Source organism: Micropterus salmoides, unplaced genomic scaffold, assembly GCF_014851395.1.
Source record: "Micropterus salmoides isolate LMB-PRFRI ecotype aquatic unplaced genomic scaffold, ASM1485139v1 Ms_hic_scaffold_3029, whole genome shotgun sequence".
Taxonomy (NCBI): Eukaryota; Metazoa; Chordata; class Actinopteri; order Centrarchiformes; family Centrarchidae; genus Micropterus; species Micropterus salmoides.
In genome coordinates, this window is record NW_024042295.1 from 118342 (window position 1) to 138458 (window position 20117).

The 20117-nt window shown below is 48.6% G+C and overlaps 6 non-coding genes and 2 pseudogenes across 6 annotated transcripts; 2 read left to right on the forward strand and 6 right to left on the reverse strand.

The window, feature by feature from the left end:
- Positions 1–267: 267 nt before the first annotated feature.
- On the reverse strand, positions 268–380 carry LOC119883846. Its single transcript, XR_005440802.1, has one exon. It is a non-coding gene; the product is annotated as a U5 spliceosomal RNA (small nuclear RNA).
- A 969-nt stretch (positions 381–1349) lies between these two features.
- Positions 1350–1541, reverse strand: LOC119883901. The gene has a single exon (XR_005440854.1). It is a non-coding gene; the product is annotated as a U2 spliceosomal RNA (small nuclear RNA).
- Positions 1542–1724: 183 nt separating this feature from the next.
- On the reverse strand, positions 1725–1837 carry LOC119883847. The gene has a single exon (XR_005440803.1). It is a non-coding gene; the product is annotated as a U5 spliceosomal RNA (small nuclear RNA).
- Positions 1838–2806: 969 nt separating this feature from the next.
- On the reverse strand, positions 2807–2998 carry LOC119883903. The gene has a single exon (XR_005440855.1). It is a non-coding gene; the product is annotated as a U2 spliceosomal RNA (small nuclear RNA).
- Positions 2999–3181: 183 nt separating this feature from the next.
- LOC119883848 lies at positions 3182–3294 on the reverse strand. Its single transcript, XR_005440804.1, has one exon. It is a non-coding gene; the product is annotated as a U5 spliceosomal RNA (small nuclear RNA).
- Positions 3295–4262: 968 nt separating this feature from the next.
- Positions 4263–4442, reverse strand: LOC119883780 (annotated as a pseudogene).
- A 10417-nt stretch (positions 4443–14859) lies between these two features.
- Positions 14860–15036, forward strand: LOC119883796 (annotated as a pseudogene).
- A 969-nt stretch (positions 15037–16005) lies between these two features.
- LOC119883850 lies at positions 16006–16118 on the forward strand. Its single transcript, XR_005440805.1, has one exon. It is a non-coding gene; the product is annotated as a U5 spliceosomal RNA (small nuclear RNA).
- The last annotated feature ends 3999 nt before the right edge of the window (positions 16119–20117 follow it).

Below are 20117 nucleotides of genomic sequence, written 5' to 3' on the forward strand. Positions count from 1 at the left end.
GGTAACACTTCGCCACAAACAGGCAAAAGTTTTATCCAGACACAGGAGGCGATCGCAGTCTTAGCCAAAAGGCCGAGAAGCGATAACCCCCGCTGGTTGCTTCCAGCGCCCACCTCCCGGAGCAGTTCTCCCCCTGCCGTGGCGCAGTGGTTTCAACTGCGCATAACAACGGCTGAGTCTCAGCACCTCCTCCCGAGCGCGCCTCGTCGCACCGCTCAACCTTGCCGGGGGCGGCGTTTTATTTCCTTTTCACAAACGCACGAGGCTCGGCCACACGGCAGAGCCTGCCAAAAATAGTTTTAACTCATTGGCGTCCCTCTCCACGGAAGTCTTTAGTAAAAGGCGAAAGACTTGTACGTTATGAAGAGAAACCCGAGTAAGTACGGGCCCCTCCTCCAGAGCCGCCGACGAGCCTAGTCGTCCCGGCCACTACCCTCACGGTAAGCCTCACTCTGCCTCTCGAGTCCCAAGTACCAGGCCACGCCCGTTCCCCTACCCCTCCCCAGGTCATGGCAGGCTCTATCCAATCGGGCTGCGGAGAGACGAAGGCCTGGCTTTTGGACAGAGGCTACCGAACGACTCGGGCTCTTGTAGCCTCTCGATGACGAGTGAGAGAAAGGGAGGGGAAATGTGGCCGATCGCTTCTCGGCCTTTTGGCCAAGACTGCAATGGCCTCCTCTTTCTGGTTAAAACCTTTGCCGGTTTGGGGCTTCGTTTTGTGTCACCAGCTTTTCTGGGAGGAGATTCACCTCATTCCTTGTGAATAAAATTTCAACTTTGCCGTAGCTGAAAAACTTTTGCAACAAGGAATTCATTGGTCCCGAGGACTGCCTACCTGTCCTCTGCCGGACTGCCACCTTGACCAGACCAAAGACGAGAAGGTAAGTGTGTTTTATTCACCGATTTAGCAGTTGTAGCAGGTTTTCTTGCTTCATTTGAGGTGTTTTAGTTTCTTGTATCCTTTCTACGCTGCGGTTCCTCCACCGTGTTGGCCAACCGTGCCGGGCCTACGGAGGCGCCGCAGTGTCCCCTCCCCACCTTCTGAGAGGCTCTATCCAATCGGAGAAATGAAGGCCTGGCTTTTGGACACAGGCTACCGAGCATCCGAAATACTCGGGCTCTCGATGACGAGTGGGAGAAAGGGAGGGGAAGTGCAGGGCACATTTAACAGCCATGCCGGTCCCAAATATCCCCTCGTCGTCTGCCAATCATAAAGTGCAAATCTCGCTGCCTTCTTCGAGGCTTCAGCTGGCCGCCCCCCCTCGACTGGCGCCTTTTTCGGGCCGGCGTCCGGCAGAGCGACGAACCTCTGCGTTTGGGTCAGTATTTTGGTTTTACACAAGGCAGGAGAAGGGTGCACCGCCCCCGGAGGCACTGCAATACCGGGTCGATGCGTGGAGTGGACGGAGCAAGCCCCTCGTCTCAGCTCCCGGTGCTAAAAATCCATTTAATATGTTGCCCCCTTATAGGGGACATATCAGATATTAAACTGATAAGAACAGATACTACACTTGATCTTAGCCAAAAGGCCGAGAAGCGATAACCCCCGCTGGTTGCTTCCAGCGCCCACCTCCCGGAGCAGTTCTCCCCCTGCCGTGGCGCAGTGGTTTCAACTGCGCATAACAACGGCTGAGTCTCAGCACCTCCTCCCGAGCGCGCCTCGTCGCACCGCTCAACCTTGCCGGGGGCGGCGTTTTATTTCCTTTTCACAAACGCACGAGGCTCGGCCACACGGCAGAGCCTGCCAAAAATAGTTTTAACTCATTGGCGTCCCTCTCCACGGAAGTCTTTAGTAAAAGGCGAAAGACTTGTACGTTATGAAGAGAAACCCGAGTAAGTACGGGCCCCTCCTCCAGAGCCGCCGACGAGCCTAGTCGTCCCGGCCACTACCCTCACGGTAAGCCTCACTCTGCCTCTCGAGTCCCAAGTACCAGGCCACGCCCGTTCCCCTACCCCTCCCCAGGTCATGGCAGGCTCTATCCAATCGGGCTGCGGAGAGACGAAGGCCTGGCTTTTGGACAGAGGCTACCGAACGACTCGGGCTCTTGTAGCCTCTCGATGACGAGTGAGAGAAAGGGAGGGGAAATGTGGCCGATCGCTTCTCGGCCTTTTGGCCAAGACTGCAATGGCCTCCTCTTTCTGGTTAAAACCTTTGCCGGTTTGGGGCTTCGTTTTGTGTCACCAGCTTTTCTGGGAGGAGATTCACCTCATTCCTTGTGAATAAAATTTCAACTTTGCCGTAGCTGAAAAACTTTTGCAACAAGGAATTCATTGGTCCCGAGGACTGCCTACCTGTCCTCTGCCGGACTGCCACCTTGACCAGACCAAAGACGAGAAGGTAAGTGTGTTTTATTCACCGATTTAGCAGTTGTAGCAGGTTTTCTTGCTTCATTTGAGGTGTTTTAGTTTCTTGTATCCTTTCTACGCTGCGGTTCCTCCACCGTGTTGGCCAACCGTGCCGGGCCTACGGAGGCGCCGCAGTGTCCCCTCCCCACCTTCTGAGAGGCTCTATCCAATCGGAGAAATGAAGGCCTGGCTTTTGGACACAGGCTACCGAGCATCCGAAATACTCGGGCTCTCGATGACGAGTGGGAGAAAGGGAGGGGAAGTGCAGGGCACATTTAACAGCCATGCCGGTCCCAAATATCCCCTCGTCGTCTGCCAATCATAAAGTGCAAATCTCGCTGCCTTCTTCGAGGCTTCAGCTGGCCGCCCCCCCTCGACTGGCGCCTTTTTCGGGCCGGCGTCCGGCAGAGCGACGAACCTCTGCGTTTGGGTCAGTATTTTGGTTTTACACAAGGCAGGAGAAGGGTGCACCGCCCCCGGAGGCACTGCAATACCGGGTCGATGCGTGGAGTGGACGGAGCAAGCCCCTCGTCTCAGCTCCCGGTGCTAAAAATCCATTTAATATGTTGCCCCCTTATAGGGGACATATCAGATATTAAACTGATAAGAACAGATACTACACTTGATCTTAGCCAAAAGGCCGAGAAGCGATAACCCCCGCTGGTTGCTTCCAGCGCCCACCTCCCGGAGCAGTTCTCCCCCTGCCGTGGCGCAGTGGTTTCAACTGCGCATAACAACGGCTGAGTCTCAGCACCTCCTCCCGAGCGCGCCTCGTCGCACCGCTCAACCTTGCCGGGGGCGGCGTTTTATTTCCTTTTCACAAACGCACGAGGCTCGGCCACACGGCAGAGCCTGCCAAAAATAGTTTTAACTCATTGGCGTCCCTCTCCACGGAAGTCTTTAGTAAAAGGCGAAAGACTTGTACGTTATGAAGAGAAACCCGAGTAAGTACGGGCCCCTCCTCCAGAGCCGCCGACGAGCCTAGTCGTCCCGGCCACTACCCTCACGGTAAGCCTCACTCTGCCTCTCGAGTCCCAAGTACCAGGCCACGCCCGTTCCCCTACCCCTCCCCAGGTCATGGCAGGCTCTATCCAATCGGGCTGCGGAGAGACGAAGGCCTGGCTTTTGGACAGAGGCTACCGAACGACTCGGGCTCTTGTAGCCTCTCGATGACGAGTGAGAGAAAGGGAGGGGAAATGTGGCCGATCGCTTCTCGGCCTTTTGGCCAAGACTGCAATGGCCTCCTCTTTCTGGTTAAAACCTTTGCCGGTTTGGGGCTTCGTTTTGTGTCACCAGCTTTTCTGGGAGGAGATTCACCTCATTCCTTGTGAATAAAATTTCAACTTTGCCGTAGCTGAAAAACTTTTGCAACAAGGAATTCATTGGTCCCGAGGACTGCCTACCTGTCCTCTGCCGGACTGCCACCTTGACCAGACCAAAGACGAGAAGGTAAGTGTGTTTTATTCACCGATTTAGCAGTTGTAGCAGGTTTTCTTGCTTCATTTGAGGTGTTTTAGTTTCTTGTATCCTTTCTACGCTGCGGTTCCTCCACCGTGTTGGCCAACCGTGCCGGGCCTACGGAGGCGCCGCAGTGTCCCCTCCCCACCTTCTGAGAGGCTCTATCCAATCGGAGAAATGAAGGCCTGGCTTTTGGACACAGGCTACCGAGCATCCGAAATACTCGGGCTCTCGATGACGAGTGGGAGAAAGGGAGGGGAAGTGCAGGGCACATTTAACAGCCATGCCGGTCCCAAATATCCCCTCGTCGTCTGCCAATCATAAAGTGCAAATCTCGCTGCCTTCTTCGAGGCTTCAGCTGGCCGCCCCCCCTCGACTGGCGCCTTTTTCGGGCCGGCGTCCGGCAGAGCGACGACCTCTGCGTTTGGGTCAGTATTTTGGTTTTACACAAGGCAGGAGAAGGGTGCACCGCCCCCGGAGGCACTGCAATACCGGGTCGATGCGTGGAGTGGACGGAGCAAGCCCCTCGTCTCAGCTCCCGGTGCTAAAAATCCATTTAATATGTTGCCCCCTTATAGGGGACATATCAGATATTAAACTGATAAGAACAGATTTTTTTCTTTTGAGAAAAATTTTATTGACACTCAATTCAAACATGATTCATCCATGTCAATTCCAAGTTACCCTTTTAAAATACAACAGTCAATAAATAGATAAATGTTCTCTGTAAAACAACATTTAAAAAAAGTGTTTAAAATGCATTACAGATAACGTCATAAATTAAAGGTATAAAATGGTTTTCAGCTTGTCCATGTCAGAGTGTCTCTGTTAAAATGTCTTCAAAGCGGAGTGCATTTGTTAAAATAAAACTCACAAAAAGATAAATAGATAATAAAAGCTCTTCTCCAAGTCGACTGTTGTGCAGGAGTGTAGTGAGTCCCTATCAAAGGGGAACTCATTCAGCTCCCCCAAACAGATTTGGTCTCTCGGGATCTTGTGCAGGCGCTCAGAGGAGACCCTCACCCTGTAGCTCCTTCCCACCAACCTCACCCGGAGGGTCAGGCCGCCGCTGCCTTGAACTTCCTTGTGTGGCTCCGGCTCCTCCGTCCGAATGGGCACAGAGGCGATTCTTCTTTGTGGCTGTGTCCTAGGCCCGCCGCCTGCAGCTCTGGCCGTTTGGGCCGTTGCTGCGGCCATCCGGATCACAGCCACGGGGGGATCTGCATGTGCTTTCTTGCCAGCAAGTTTCTGGAGGTCCATATGGCGTCTTTGATGGCGGCTAGGGTGAGCCACTGTTTGGCAAATGTACGTGCTGGTATCTGATTTCCTTGGCTCACCCAGGACCTCCCTTGCTGGCAAGTACGGGAATTGCAAGGAGCCGGCCGTTGCCCACTGTTCTACGGCAGCGCTGCACTCCCAGAGCAGATGCCTTACCGACTCAGGCGCGCCACAACCTGGTCGGGGGCAAGTTGAGTGCGCCGACATGCCCCGGGAGTGCATTACGGACCTGACTGGGAGGATCTCATGAGCCACCATCCATGACAGGTCCCGGAGTCTGTTTGGAAGAGCTGGATGGTTCACGTTGCGCCAAACTGTTGAGGGCTCGCCGAATGCAAGCCCGCGCACTGGACTCACTGGTTCCCGCTCCTGCACAACAGAAATGAGAGAGCGGTGAGTGGTTAAAACCTGCAACTCCTCCTGCTCAAGGTTAAAATGCCTTAAAAATGACTGGATAAAAGCATAGGCTGGTGGCAGGTTAAAAGACACTGGTACTTTGAGACTTGTGGGTAAGATCTTAAGTTTTCTGAGGTAGGACCCCATCCAGAACCGTGTCATTGCTGCGGTCTTGGGGTTTCTGGATGGGGCTGTGGCGGTTGCCATGTGTAGTGCTGTGTATCTGCTTCCTAGGAACAAGTGCAGGTCTGGCACTCCTTTTCCTCCTTTCTCCTTTGGCTTCTTCATCACGCTTCGTCTCAGTCTTTCCCACTTGGAGCCCCACAAAAAATAAAAGATGGCTCGTTCCAGGTCTAAGATCACTCTCCTAGGCGGGATAAAAACAGAACTGATGAGTAAAAGCAAAGGTAAAATCACTGCTTTGATGATTAAAACCTTTCCTTCTAAAGTCAGTCCTCTAAGTGTCCAGTACCCTAGTCTCTGCCTGACTTTCCCTACTATGTCTGCCCAATTTGTTTTCCCCTCCCCCTCCCTATCAAACCTGATCCCAAGTATTTTTTGGTCAGTCTGGGTCACAGTCAGGGGGAGTCCTGTCGTCTCAGTCGCTGTCCACGGTCCATAAAAATGGGCTTGGGTCTTGCTTCTGTTCAGCTTTGACCCAGAGGCCTGTCCGAACCAGTCAGTCAAGTCCAGCGTCCTGTTGACAGATAAAAGGTCAGTGCATAAAATGTTGATGTCGTCCATATATAAAATACATTTTGTCTCGAGTCCCCCGCTCCCTGGGACTCCTACCCCATGGATTCGTTGGTCCCTTCTCAAGGTCTGTGCCAGTGGTTCTATACAGATAACGTAGAGGAGGGCAGATAACGGACAACCCTGACGGACACCGCAGTTTATATCCACTGCTCTTGTCAGATGCCCGTTAACAATGAATTTGCTGTTGATCTCCCGGTACAGCAGTCCCACCCAGGCTATAAACCTTCTCGGGAACCCCATTTTTTGCAGTACCTAGAAAAGGTACTGGTGCGAGACCCGATCAAAGGCTTTCTCAAAATCTAAATTCAGGACTACTAGCCGAATGTTTCTGTCTCTCGCGTAACAGATGGTATCTCGGATCAGTACGAGGCTGTCGGTGATCTTCCTCCCCGGGACGGCACAGGCTTGATCCGGGTGAATCAGGTCTTCTAAAAACAAGGACATGCGTGAGGCTAATAGTTTACTAAAAAGCTTACAGTCAAAATTTAAGAGTGTGATAGGTCTCCAATTTTTCAAGTCCGTCTTGTCTTTGTCTTTGTGAAGGAGAGTCACTATCCCTGCTCTAAAGCTGTCAGGAAGTCGGTCCATTTGTTCAAAATCCATAAAAACAGCAAGCAAGTCTGGTGCTAAAATGTCCCAAAATGTCAGATAAAATTCCAAGGGAAGCCCGTCTTCTCCCGGCGACTTCCCTGTCTTAAAAGATTTGATGCATTTGTTTAATTCCGGTATCGTAAAATCTTGGGTTAAAAGCACGTTGTCGTTTGTTGCTTGGTCAATGGATTTTAAAACTTCGTTCATGGTGTCCCCGTTAACAGTTTTGTATGTGTACAGTTCACGGTAAAAATGTTCGACAGTTTCTTTGATTTCCTCTGTTGTGTCAGCTGTGCACCCGTTTTCTTTTTTAAGTCTCAACATGGCCCCCCCTTTATTTACGATTTTCTTAAAAAAATATCTTGTGCACTTCTCTCCTTCCTCCATTTCCCTTTCCTTGCTTCTTAAAATCACACCTTTGCTATTAATTTCTGCTAAAACCGACATCTCTGTTTTAATTTGTTTTATCTCTTCATTAAAATCCATTCCATGTTGGATTAGTTTAAAATACCTCTGAAGCCGTTTCTGCAGTCCCAACATGCGTCTGTTGTCCCTCTTTTTCTTTCTTTTCCCTGCCTGTCTGTAAAACGTCTTTGTCTTTCCCTTCACCATTTCCCACCACTGTGCACGTGTATCGTAAAAGTCTTGAAGGGTCTGCCACTCTCGGTATTGCTCCCTGTACAGCCTAACTTGCTCCCTGTCTTCTAACAGGGAGCAATTGAGCTTCCACAGACCACTTCCTGCCGTCACACCGGAAGAGAGTGAAAGGGTGCAGGAAAGAATTGCGTGATCAGAAAAGAAAACAGGTTCCAATCTAGCATCGGTTGGTGGGCAATCACGTGATAAAATGTAGTCTATGCGAGAGGCTCGGGTGCCATCACTACTGAACCAGGTGAAGCCCTCCTCTCTGGGATGCATGTTTTAAAACAGTCCACAAGTCTAAAATCACTGCATATGCTTTGAAGTAAAACTGAAGTCTTGTCCACTTTAAAATCGTCCCCTATTCTTCTCCTGTCGTTCCTGCTTAAAATACAATTAAAATCCCCCCCTACAACTAAAGGTGCCCTGCCTAGCATGTGGGGCTGCAGGTCTTCTAAAAGGTCATACCTGTCGTTCTTGTCATTAAAGCCATAAATATTTAAGACGTTAAAATCCTTCCCCATAAAAGTCAAGTGTGTTAAAAGTGCCCGACCATCTCTCACCACAGTGCTGCCCTTCACCAGGACTAGAGGGTTTTTTATTAAAATGGCCACTCCATCATTTTTGTTTTCATTTGAGCCGCTCCATATCGACGTTTGTGGCCATAACTCCTCCCATTCTCTGTAGTGTTTTAAAAATGGTAGGCCGCATTCCTGTATTAAAAACACATCAGACTTAAAGGAGTTAAGAAAGGATAAAACAATCTGGGCTCTAACTCTCGACTTCACACTCCTCACATTGATAGTTGAGAAGGTGAGTGTCATGAGTATGGTTAAAATTTGCAGGTATGACATCTTAAAAGACTAAAAAAAAGGGGGATTTCAAATGTTTAAAAACATAGCAGTTAGTGGATTTCTTGTGAATGGAGCTCTTCCTTCATTCTCATGGGTGAGAGATGACGGGGTTGAGCTCCATTTCCCTTTCGGACTCTAGGAGTTGGCCTCTGACGCAGGGTGGCATTGAGCTTTGAGTCCTTAGGGGTTGATTGCAGAGCTATAGTTAAAAAGAGACTTCATTAGGCGAATTGGAGGGGAAGACTCTGGGCTCCTCCACAGATGAACTGTCTGAGTAGCTCTCAGCTCTTCCCCTCTTTTCCGAGGCTCCAGGAGACTCAGAAGACAATTCTGAAATTAGTCTCTTGGCCGGCTGGGCATTGGGGAGGGGGACATCCTCGCTATCACTCTGTGACTGGCCAAATTTTTGTTCTGAGCCAGTCACTGAGCTAGCTCCGCCTTCTGCCTGCACTGCCACTGCTTCTTCCCTGTTCTCCACTTGTGGGGCAGCTGCAGGCCCCTCCCCTTCTCCCGCCTCTACTGGTCCTTCTCCTCCAATCACAGGATTTGGCGGGAGATTTGAATTCTCCAGCCCAGCCTCTTCAATTAGCTCTCTAACTGCTTCGTCTTGTCCGCCATTTTGTGCCTTTGCTGCCTTTAATTTGTTGGCAAACGACTTAGGGCAATCTCTGAAGAGGTGGTTTGTTTCTCCACAAAGATTGCACTTTCTGCCATTGGTGCATTCCTCGAAAGTATGCCCAATTTCTCTACATTTACCACAAATGATCTGCTGGCACGCTTCTGCCAGGTGCCCATTCTCACCACACTTGCGGCAGAGTTTGGGCTGGCCCTGGTAATGAATGTAGCCCCTGTTGTTTCCCAGAACTATCATGGATGGCCTATGGATCGCTTCTCGGCCTTTTGGCTAAGACTGCGATCGCCTCCTGTGTCTGGATAAAACTTTTGCCTGTTTGTGGCGAAGTGTTACCAGGTTTTTGGGAGGATACTCACATTATTCCTTGTGAAGAAAATTTCAACTTTGTTGTAGTTGAAATTGTTTCACACAAAGGAATTCATTGGTTCAGAGGACTGCTTACCTGTACTCTGCCGGAATAACATCTCGACCAGGCCAAACAAGACAAGGTAAGTGTGTTTTATTCACCTTTCTAACATTTTTAGTAGATTTTATTGCTCTTTTTAGAGCATTCTTTTACCTTATTTTAGTTGACTTGGTTTTAGACTGTTTTAGGTGTTTTAGCTTCTTTTTACCACTTTTACGTTGTGGTGCCTCCACCATGGCGGCCAACCATGCCGGCATGAGGAGGCACCACAGTGTCAGATTTACATTCAAAGAAAAAGATGGGAAAACCCTTGTTATGTCAAGGCTTGACTTCTCAAGGAAAATGATCCAGAACATTTTGAAATTCTCCCCGCAGGATATAAATTGTATTTTGACTCTGCCATTTGGAAAAGGTTTCGATGTGAGTTTTGTCTCTGCTGCCGTGTTCAGAGATTTCTGGACACGCTTCGAAAATGAAAAACCCCAGTTTACTGCATTTAATGTTGAGAAACTGACTGATAATGCCGCTAAAACGGTAATTGTCAGAATGTTCAATGAGACTGTGAATGCAGATGACATTTGTTTGTGGCTGGGCAGATTTTGCACTGTTAAAGGCCAGGCTACCAAAGTGAGAGATGAGGATGGCATCTGGAATTGCGCTTGGAGGGTCCCCATCCAACAATGGCAAGACCCTCAAGGCTTCCAGGGCCTGAAACATCTGCCATCCATGATAGTTCTGGGAAACAACAGGGGCTACATTCATTACCAGGGCCAGCCCAAACTCTGCCGCAAGTGTGGTGAGAATGGGCACCTGGCAGAAGCGTGCCAGCAGATCATTTGTGGTAAATGTAGAGAAATTGGGCATACTTTCGAGGAATGCACCAATGGCAGAAAGTGCAATCTTTGTGGAGAAACAAACCACCTCTTCAGAGATTGCCCTAAGTCATTTGCCAACAAATTAAAGGCAGCAAAGGCACAAAATGGCGGACAAGACGAAGCAGTTAGAGAGCTAATTGAAGAGGCTGGGCTGGAGAATTCAAATCTCCCGCCAAATCCTGTGATTGGAGGAGAAGGACCAGTAGAGGCGGGAGAAGGGGAGGGGCCTGCAGCTGCCCCACAAGTGGAGAACAGGGAAGAAGCAGTGGCAGTGCAGGCAGAAGGCGGAGCTAGCTCAGTGACTGGCTCAGAACAAAAATTTGGCCAGTCACAGAGTGATAGCGAGGATGTCCCCCTCCCCAATGCCCAGCCGGCCAAGAGACTAATTTCAGAATTGTCTTCTGAGTCTCCTGGAGCCTCGGAAAAGAGGGGAAGAGCTGAGAGCTACTCAGACAGTTCATCTGTGGAGGAGCCCAGAGTCTTCCCCTCCAATTCGCCTAATGAAGTCTCTTTTTTAACTATAGCTCTGCAATCAACCCCTAAGGACTCAAAGCTCAATGCCACCCTGCGTCAGAGGCCAACTCCTAGAGTCCGAAAGGGAAATGGAGCTCAACCCCGTCATCTCTCACCCATGAGAATGAAGGAAGAGCTCCATTCACAAGAAATCCACTAACTGCTGTTTTTTTAAACATTTGAAATCCCCCTTTTTTTAGTCTTTTAAGATGTCATACCTGCAAATTTTAACCATACTCATGACACTCACCTTCTCAACTATCAATGTGAGGAGTGTGAAGTCGAGAGTTAGAGCCCAGATTGTTTTATCCTTTCTTAACTCTTTTAAGTCTGACGTGTTTTTAATACAGGAATGCGGCCTACCATTTTTAAAACACTACAGAGAATGGGAGGAGTTATGGCCACAAACGTCGATATGGAGCGGCTCAAATGAAAACAAAAATGATGGAGTGGCCATTTTAATAAAAAACCCTCTAGTCTTGGTGAAGGGCAGCACTGTGGTGAGAGATGGTCGGGCACTTTTAACACACTTGACTTTTATGGGGAAGGATTTTAACGTCTTAAATATTTATGGCTTTAATGACAAGAACGACAGGTATGACCTTTTAGAAGACCTGCAGCCCCACATGCTAGGCAGGGCACCTTTAGTTGTAGGGGGGGATTTTAATTGTATTTTAAGCAGGAACGACAGGAGAAGAATAGGGGACGATTTTAAAGTGGACAAGACTTCAGTTTTACTTCAAAGCATATGCAGTGATTTTAGACTTGTGGACTGTTTTAAAACCATGCATCCCAGAGAGGAGGGCTTCACCTGGTTCAGTAGTGATGGCACCCGAGCCTCTCGCATAGACTACATTTTATCACGTGATTGCCCACCAACCGATGCTAGATTGGAACCTGTTTTCTTTTCTGATCACGCAATTCTTTCCTGCACCCTTTCACTCTCTTCCGGTGTGACGGCAGGAAGTGGTCTGTGGAAGCTCAATTGCTCCCTGTTAGAAGACAGGGAGCTAGTTAGGCTGTACAGGGAGCAATACCGAGAGTGGCAGACCCTTCAAGACTTTTACGATACACGTGCACAGTGGTGGGAAATGGTGAAGGGAAAGACAAAGACGTTTTACAGACAGGCAGGGAAAAGAAAGAAAAAGAGGGACAACAGACGCATGTTGGGACTGCAGAAACGGCTTCAGAGGTATTTTAAACTAATCCAACATGGAATGGATTTTAATGAAGAGATAAAACAAATTAAAACAGAGATGTCGGTTTTAGCAGAAATTAATAGCAAAGGTGTGATTTTAAGAAGCAAGGAAAGGGAAATAGAGGAAGGAGAGAAGTGCACAAGATATTTTTTTAAGAAAATCGTAAATAAAGGGGGGGCCATGTTGAGACTTAAAAAAGAAAACGGGTGCACAGCTGACACAACAGAGGAAATCAAAGAAACTGTCGAACATTTTTACCGTGAACTGTACGCATACAAAACTGTTAACGGGGACACCATGACGAAGTTTTAAAATCCATTGACCAAGCAACAAACGACAACGTGCTTTTAACCCAAGATTTTACGATACCGGAATTAAACAAATGCATCAAATCTTTTAAGACAGGGAAGTCGCCGGGAGAAGACGGGCTTCCCTTGGAATTTTATCTGACATTTTGGGACATTTTAGCACCAGACTTGCTTGCTGTTTTTATGGATTTTGAACAAATGGACCGACTTCCTGACAGCTTTAGAGCAGGGATAGTGACTCTCCTTCACAAAGACAAAGACAAGACGGACTTGAAAAATTGGAGACCTATCACACTCTTAAATTTTGACTGTAAACTTTTTAGTAAACTTTTAGCCTCACGCATGTCCTTGTTTTTAGAAGATCTGATTCACCCGGATCAAGCCTGTGCCGTCCCGGGGAGGAAGATCACCGACAGCCTCGTACTGATCCGAGATACCATCTGTTACGCGAGAGACAGAAACATTCGGCTAGTAGTCCTGAATTTAGATTTTGAGAAAGCCTTTGATCGGGTCTCGCACCAGTACCTTTTCCAGGTACTGCAAAAAATGGGGTTCCCGAGAAGGTTTATAGCCTGGGTGGGACTGCTGTACCGGGAGATCAACAGCAAATTCATTGTTAACGGGCATCTGACAAGAGCAGTGGATATAAACTGCGGTGTCCGTCAGGGTTGTCCGTTATCTGCCCTCCTCTACGTTATCTGTATAGAACCACTGGCACAGACCTTGAGAAGGGACCAACGAATCCATGGGGTAGGAGTCCCAGGGAGCGGGGGACTCGAGACAAAATGTATTTTATATATGGACGACATCAACATTTTATGCACTGACCTTTTATCTGTCAACAGGACGCTGGACTTGACTGACTGGTTCGGACAGGCCTCTGGGTCAAAGCTGAACAGAAGCAAGACCCAAGCCCATTTTTATGGACCGTGGACAGCGACTGAGACGACAGGACTCCCCCTGACTGTGACCCAGACTGACCAAAAAATACTTGGGATCAGGTTTGATAGGGAGGGGGAGGGGAAAACAATTGGGCAGACATAGTAGGGAAAGTCAGGCAGAGACTAGGGTACTGGACACTTAGAGGACTGACTTTAGAAGGAAAGGTTTTAATCATCAAAGCAGTGATTTTACCTTTGCTTTTACTCATCAGTTCTGTTTTTATCCCGCCTAGGAGAGTGATCTTAGACCTGGAACGAGCCATCTTTTATTTTTTGTGGGGCTCCAAGTGGGAAAGACTGAGACGAAGCGTGATGAAGAAGCCAAAGGAGAAAGGAGGAAAAGGAGTGCCAGACCTGCACTTGTTCCTAGGAAGCAGATACACAGCACTACACATCGCAACCGCCACAGCCCCATCCAGAAACCCCAAGACCGCAGCAATGACACGGTTCTGGATGGGGTCCTACCTCAGAAAACTTAAGATCTTACCCACAAGTCTCAAAGTACCAGTGTCTTTTAACCTGCCACCAGCCTATGCTTTTATCCAGTCATTTTTAAGGCATTTTAACCTTGAGCAGGAGGAGTTGCAGGTTTTAACCACTCACCGCTCTCTCATTTCTGTTGTGCAGGAGCGGGAACCAGTGAGTCCAGTGCGCGGGCTTGCATTCGGCGAGCCCTCAACAGTTTGGCGCAACGTGAACCATCCAGCTCTTCCAAACAGACTCCGGGACCTGTCATGGATGGTGGCTCATGAGATCCTCCCAGTCAGGTCCGTAATGCACTCCCGGGGCATGTCGGCGCACTCAACTTGCCCCCGACCAGGTTGTGGCGCGCCTGAGTCGGTAAGGCATCTGCTCTGGGAGTGCAGCGCTGCCGTAGAACAGTGGGCAACGGCCGGCTCCTTGCAATTCCCGTACTTGCCAGCAAGGGAGGTCCTCACACCACAGCTGGTGCTGTACGGGGTGAGCCAAGGAAATCAGATACCAGCACGTACATTTGCCAAACAGTGGCTCACCCTAGCCGCCATCAAAGACGCCATATGGACCTCCAGAAACTTGCTGGCAAGAAAGCACATGCAGATCCCCCCCGTGGCTGTGATCCGGATGGCCGCAGCAACGGCCCAAACGGCCAGAGCTGCAGGCGGCGGGCCTAGGACACAGCCACAAAGAAGAATCGCCTCTGTGCCCATTCGGACGGAGGAGCCGGAGCCACACAAGGAAAGTTCAAGGCAGCGGCGGCCTGACCCTCCGGGTGAGGTTGGTGGGAAGGAGCTACAGGGTGAGGGTCTCCTCTGAGCGCCTGCACAAGATCCCGAGAGTCCAAATCTGTTTGGGGGAGCTGAATGAGTTCCCCTTTGATAGGGACTCACTACACTCCTGCACAACAGTGGACTTGGAGAAGAGCTTTTATTATCCATTTATTTTTTGTGAGTTTTATTTTAACAAATGCACTCCGCTTTGAAGACTTTTTAACAGACACTCACAGACATGGACAAGCTGAAAACCATTTTATACCTTTAATTTATGACGTTATCTGTAATGCATTTTAAACACTTTTTTTAAATGTTGTTTTACAGAGAACATTTATCTATTTATTGACATGTTGTATTTTAAAAGGTAACTTGGAATTGACATATTATGAATCATGTTTGAATTGAGTGTCAATAAAATTTTTCTCAAAAGAAAAAAAATCTGTTCTTATCAGTTTAATATCTGATATGTCCCCTATAAGGGGGCAACATATTAAATGGATTTTTAGCACCGGGAGCTGAGACGAGGGGCTTGCTCCGTCCACTCCACGCATCGACCCGGTATTGCAGTGCCTCCGGGGGCGGTGCACCCTTCTCCTGCCTTGTGTAAAACCAAAATACTGACCCAAACGCAGAGGTTCGTCGCTCTGCCGGACGCCGGCCCGAAAAAGGCGCCAGTCGAGGGGGGGCGGCCAGCTGAAGCCTCGAAGAAGGCAGCGAGATTTGCACTTTATGATTGGCAGACGACGAGGGGATATTTGGGACCGGCATGGCTGTTAAATGTGCCCTGCACTTCCCCTCCCTTTCTCCCACTCGTCATCGAGAGCCCGAGTATTTCGGATGCTCGGTAGCCTGTGTCCAAAAGCCAGGCCTTCATTTCTCCGATTGGATAGAGCCTCTCAGAAGGTGGGGAGGGGACACTGCGGCGCCTCCGTAGGCCCGGCACGGTTGGCCAACACGGTGGAGGAACCGCAGCGTAGAAAGGATACAAGAAACTAAAACACCTCAAATGAAGCAAGAAAACCTGCTACAACTGCTAAATCGGTGAATAAAACACACTTACCTTCTCGTCTTTGGTCTGGTCAAGGTGGCAGTCCGGCAGAGGACAGGTAGGCAGTCCTCGGGACCAATGAATTCCTTGTTGCAAAAGTTTTTCAGCTACGGCAAAGTTGAAATTTTATTCACAAGGAATGAGGTGAATCTCCTCCCAGAAAAGCTGGTGACACAAAACGAAGCCCCAAACCGGCAAAGGTTTTAACCAGAAAGAGGAGGCCATTGCAGTCTTGGCCAAAAGGCCGAGAAGCGATCGGCCACATTTCCCCTCCCTTTCTCTCACTCGTCATCGAGAGGCTACAAGAGCCCGAGTCGTTCGGTAGCCTCTGTCCAAAAGCCAGGCCTTCGTCTCTCCGCAGCCCGATTGGATAGAGCCTGCCATGACCTGGGGAGGGGTAGGGGAACGGGCGTGGCCTGGTACTTGGGACTCGAGAGGCAGAGTGAGGCTTACCGTGAGGGTAGTGGCCGGGACGACTAGGCTCGTCGGCGGCTCTGGAGGAGGGGCCCGTACTTACTCGGGTTTCTCTTCATAACGTACAAGTCTTTCGCCTTTTACTAAAGACTTCCGTGGAGAGGGACGCCAATGAGTTAAAACTATTTTTGGCAGGCTCTGCCGTGTGGCCGAGCCTCGTGCGTTTGTGAAAAGGAAATAAAACGCCGCCCCCGGCAAGGTTGAGCGGTGCGACGAGGCGCGCTCGGGAGGAGGTGCTGAGACTCAGCCGTTGTTATGCGCAGTTGAAACCACTGCGCCACGGCAGGGGGAGAACTGCTCCGGGAGGTGGGCGCTGGAAGCAACCAGCGGGGGTTATCGCTTCTCGGCCTTTTGGCTAAGACTGCGATCGCCTCCTGTGTCTGGATAAAACTTTTGCCTGTTTGTGGCGAAGTGTTACCAGGTTTTTGGGAGGATACTCACATTATTCCTTGTGAAGAAAATTTCAACTTTGTTGTAGTTGAAATTGTTTCACACAAAGGAATTCATTGGTTCAGAGGACTGCTTACCTGTACTCTGCCGGAATAACATCTCGACCAGGCCAAACAAGACAAGGTAAGTGTGTTTTATTCACCTTTCTAACATTTTTAGTAGATTTTATTGCTCTTTTTAGAGCATTCTTTTACCTTATTTTAGTTGACTTGGTTTTAGACTGTTTTAGGTGTTTTAGCTTCTTTTTACCACTTTTACGTTGTGGTGCCTCCACCATGGCGGCCAACCATGCCGGCATGAGGAGGCACCACAGTGTCAGATTTACATTCAAAGAAAAAGATGGGAAAACCCTTGTTATGTCAAGGCTGGACTTCTCAAGGAAAATGATCCAGAACATTTTGAAATTCTCCCCGCAGGATATAAATTGTATTTTGACTCTGCCATTTGGAAAAGGTTTCGATGTGAGTTTTGTCTCTGCTGCCGTGTTCAGAGATTTCTGGACACGCTTCGAAAATGAAAAACCCCAGTTTACTGCATTTAATGTTGAGAAACTGACTGATAATGCCGCTAAAACGGTAATTGTCAGAATGTTCAATGAGACTGTGAATGCAGATGACATTTGTTTGTGGCTGGGCAGATTTTGCACTGTTAAAGGCCAGGCTACCAAAGTGAGAGATGAGGATGGCATCTGGAATTGCGCTTGGAGGGTCCCCATCCAACAATGGCAAGACCCTCAAGGCTTCCAGGGCCTGAAACATCTGCCATCCATGATAGTTCTGGGAAACAACAGGGGCTACATTCATTACCAGGGCCAGCCCAAACTCTGCCGCAAGTGTGGTGAGAATGGGCACCTGGCAGAAGCGTGCCAGCAGATCATTTGTGGTAAATGTAGAGAAATTGGGCATACTTTCGAGGAATGCACCAATGGCAGAAAGTGCAATCTTTGTGGAGAAACAAACCACCTCTTCAGAGATTGCCCTAAGTCGTTTGCCAACAAATTAAAGGCAGCAAAGGCACAAAATGGCGGACAAGACGAAGCAGTTAGAGAGCTAATTGAAGAGGCTGGGCTGGAGAATTCAAATCTCCCGCCAAATCCTGTGATTGGAGGAGAAGGACCAGTAGAGGCGGGAGAAGGGGAGGGGCCTGCAGCTGCCCCACAAGTGGAGAACAGGGAAGAAGCAGTGGCAGTGCAGGCAGAAGGCGGAGCTAGCTCAGTGACTGGCTCAGAACAAAAATTTGGCCAGTCACAGAGTGATAGCGAGGATGTCCCCCTCCCCAATGCCCAGCCGGCCAAGAGACTAATTTCAGAATTGTCTTCTGAGTCTCCTGGAGCCTCGGAAAAGAGGGGAAGAGCTGAGAGCTACTCAGACAGTTCATCTGTGGAGGAGCCCAGAGTCTTCCCCTCCAATTCGCCTAATGAAGTCTCTTTTTTAACTATAGCTCTGCAATCAACCCCTAAGGACTCAAAGCTCAATGCAACCCTGCGTCAGAGGCCAACTCCTAGAGTCCGAAAGGGAAATGGAGCTCAACCCCGTCATCTCTCACCCATGAGAATGAAGGAAGAGCTCCATTCACAAGAAATCCACTAACTGCTGTTTTTTAAACATTTGAAATCCCCCTTTTTTTTAGTCTTTTAAGATGTCATACCTGCAAATTTTAACCATACTCATGACACTCACCTTCTCAACTATCAATGTGAGGAGTGTGAAGTCGAGAGTTAGAGCCCAGATTGTTTTATCCTTTCTTAACTCTTTTAAGTCTGACGTGTTTTTAATACAGGAATGCGGCCTACCATTTTTAAAACACTACAGAGAATGGGAGGAGTTATGGCCACAAACGTCGATATGGAGCGGCTCAAATGAAAACAAAAATGATGGAGTGGCCATTTTAATAAAAAACCCTCTAGTCTGGTGAAGGGCAGCACTGTGGTGAGAGATGGTCGGGCACTTTTAACACACTTGACTTTTATGGGGAAGGATTTTAACGTCTTAAATATTTATGGCTTTAATGACAAGAACGACAGGTATGACCTTTTAGAAGACCTGCAGCCCCACATGCTAGGCAGGGCACCTTTAGTTGTAGGGGGGGATTTTAATTGTATTTTAAGCAGGAACGACAGGAGAAGAATAGGGGACGATTTTAAAGTGGACAAGACTTCAGTTTTACTTCAAAGCATATGCAGTGATTTTAGACTTGTGGACTGTTTTAAAACCATGCATCCCAGAGAGGAGGGCTTCACCTGGTTCAGTAGTGATGGCACCCGAGCCTCTCGCATAGACTACATTTTATCACGTGATTGCCCACCAACCGATGCTAGATTGGAACCTGTTTTCTTTTCTGATCACGCAATTCTTTCCTGCACCCTTTCACTCTCTTCCGGTGTGACGGCAGGAAGTGGTCTGTGGAAGCTCAATTGCTCCCTGTTAGAAGACAGGGAGCTAGTTAGGCTGTACAGGGAGCAATACCGAGAGTGGCAGACCCTTCAAGACTTTTACGATACACGTGCACAGTGGTGGGAAATGGTGAAGGGAAAGACAAAGACGTTTTACAGACAGGCAGGGAAAAGAAAGAAAAAGAGGGACAACAGACGCATGTTGGGACTGCAGAAACGGCTTCAGAGGTATTTTAAACTAATCCAACATGGAATGGATTTTAATGAAGAGATAAAACAAATTAAAACAGAGATGTCGGTTTTAGCAGAAATTAATAGCAAAGGTGTGATTTTAAGAAGCAAGGAAAGGGAAATAGAGGAAGGAGAGAAGTGCACAAGATATTTTTTTAAGAAAATCGTAAATAAAGGGGGGGCCATGTTGAGACTTAAAAAAGAAAACGGGTGCACAGCTGACACAACAGAGGAAATCAAAGAAACTGTCGAACATTTTTACCGTGAACTGTACGCATACAAAACTGTTAACGGGGACACCATGACCGAAGTTTTAAAATCCATTGACCAAGCAACAAACGACAACGTGCTTTTAACCCAAGATTTTACGATACCGGAATTAAACAAATGCATCAAATCTTTTAAGACAGGGAAGTCGCCGGGAGAAGACGGGCTTCCCTTGGAATTTTATCTGACATTTTGGGACATTTTAGCACCAGACTTGCTTGCTGTTTTTATGGATTTTGAACAAATGGACCGACTTCCTGACAGCTTTAGAGCAGGGATAGTGACTCTCCTTCACAAAGACAAAGACAAGACGGACTTGAAAAATTGGAGACCTATCACACTCTTAAATTTTGACTGTAAACTTTTTAGTAAACTTTTAGCCTCACGCATGTCCTTGTTTTTAGAAGATCTGATTCACCCGGATCAAGCCTGTGCCGTCCCGGGGAGGAAGATCACCGACAGCCTCGTACTGATCCGAGATACCATCTGTTACGCGAGAGACAGAAACATTCGGCTAGTAGTCCTGAATTTAGATTTTGAGAAAGCCTTTGATCGGGTCTCGCACCAGTACCTTTTCCAGGTACTGCAAAAAATGGGGTTCCCGAGAAGGTTTATAGCCTGGGTGGGACTGCTGTACCGGGAGATCAACAGCAAATTCATTGTTAACGGGCATCTGACAAGAGCAGTGGATATAAACTGCGGTGTCCGTCAGGGTTGTCCGTTATCTGCCCTCCTCTACGTTATCTGTATAGAACCACTGGCACAGACCTTGAGAAGGGACCAACGAATCCATGGGGTAGGAGTCCCAGGG